This window comes from Triticum aestivum, chromosome 7A, assembly GCF_018294505.1.
Source record: "Triticum aestivum cultivar Chinese Spring chromosome 7A, IWGSC CS RefSeq v2.1, whole genome shotgun sequence".
In the NCBI taxonomy this organism is placed as follows: Eukaryota; Viridiplantae; Streptophyta; class Magnoliopsida; order Poales; family Poaceae; genus Triticum; species Triticum aestivum.
Window position 1 is genome coordinate 567,854,012 of NC_057812.1, and position 2,069 is coordinate 567,856,080.

Consider the following 2,069-nt stretch of genomic DNA (forward strand, 5'->3'; position numbering starts at 1 on the left):
AGTTTCTTCTCGGCGGAGGCCTCCTCCTTATCGGCCTCCACCTTCTCCAAGCGGGTGGCCTCTTCCTCGTTGCGCTTCTCCTGCGCATTCTGCTCCGTCGCCTCCCGGAGGTCATCAGCGGGGTCAATCCGCCGAGTGGTGGCGGACGTCTCCACTGACCCCATGACGGAGGCGGCGGCAACCCTCTCAAGAGTGAGGGAAGCCCTGAAGCAAGGGAAGCAAGTAAAAGACCCAGACAAAGCTACAGAAAAAGAATAAAGCGTCAAGACGGAATACTCACGCGGAGACTAGTGGCGGCTTGTTCACTTCCTTATGGAAGCGTATGGCCTTCGCAGCCGCCTCGTCCCGCCGGGTCACCGCAGCCGAACTCTTGGGCTTCTTCGGCCGACTGCCGAACAAAGTCGGCACGGCCCTGCGCTTCTTCCCGCCGCCTTGAGCACCCGGCGCGGCAGAAGGGCCCGCGCCGAGATGGCTGGCTCCTGGCCGGGGGCGGGGGGCGACCTCCTCATCATCGCCAGGCCAGTCCTCTAGACTGGCCCCGAGCCGCGGGCCGCCTCCTCCTTCGGCGTCGTCTTCCAAAGCCACCGCCCCTAGATCAGGGTCGTCGACGTCGCTCTCCGCTCGGTCGGCAAGGAACTCGCGGGCTGGCCCCAAGGTGCCGGCTGGTGGATGGAGGAGGGGATTCTGGCCAAAGCCGACTAGTCAGGTCGCACAAAACAAACTCGACAAAAAGTAGACAATCCAAAGAAAGAAAGAAAAGGCAACTCACCGTGGGTGGGGGGTTGGCACGAGAGTACGGCTCCTTGCCAAACCGCCAGTCCTCCAGGAGCTTGCTGTCCGAGATGTAGTTCACCATGTAGGCCACCTCCTCGTGAGGCATGTCCTTGGTGCACATCCGACTCAGGTCACGGCACCCGCTCATTTGGCATATCATGTGGGGGCGGCTTTGGAGAGGGAGAACTCGGCGCGCCACGAAGGCAGCCAGCAGGTCCGAACCAGTCAGGCCCTCCGACTGAGTCAGCACTCGGAGTCGTGTGACGGCGCCGGCTCCCGCAAGCGTCAGCGACTTGGCCCGGTACGACCAGTTGGGCAGTATCCCAGCCGGCGGGCCGGCTTCGAAAGCCGGTAGGTTGACCCAATCGCCCCCCTCGAAGACACTCTTCACGTAGAAGTATGATCGCTGCCACATCTTCACCGACTTTATCAGCTTGATGGTGGGGAAGGGGTTGTCGGCTCCCAATCTCCGCCCGGCGATGAACGCGCCGCACTGAGCCGGCACGCCTGCAGCCTGGCTGCCGAGCTTGCAGTAGAAGAACTCCCCCCAGAGCTCGAGGGTGGGGAGGACTCCGAGGAAGCCTTCGCACAAGGCCATGAAGGCGGACAACAGCACCACCGTGTTGGGCGTGAGGTGGTGTGGCTGGAGGCCGTAGAACTCCATAAAAGAGCGGAAGAAGCTGCTCGCCAGCAGCCCCAATCCGCGCAGGCAGTGCGAGCGGAAGATGACCCGCTCGCCCTCCTCAGGCGCTGGGGAAATCTCCCCCCTCGGTGCAAGACGCACCCGCACGTAGTCTTCACCGGGGAGCCGACGAGTCTTGCGAAGGAACTCGATATGGTCGTCGTGAACTTCCGAGTCATCCCAGGTGCCGGAGTGCACCATGGGAGGCGCGGCAGCAGAAGAAGAACTCATCGTGAGCTGATCGCCGCGGCGTTCGTCAAAGCCTGGGCACACGGCGGGCGAGGAAGAAGAAGAAGGAGAAGAGCAAGGAGTAGTGGGAAGGAGGGGCGCGCGTGCTCTGCCTCGCCCCCCTATAGCCTCATGGGCTGCGAAGCCGAGGGGGCGGTCGTAGGATTTACTGTGCCCATGACCCCACGACCCCCACGTTTCCATGACAAAATTACTGCACGCAGTAACTCCACGGGAATCCTAACCGTCCGCCTGGGCCACAGCGGATCCGCGCGGGCGCTGAGGCTTGGTAGTGGCGGGCCCCACCTACGGGCCTGTCTCGTCACGCACGTAGGCTGGCAGACTGGCCCGGCCGCGCGTTGCCACGTGACAGGCCCGGAACGGG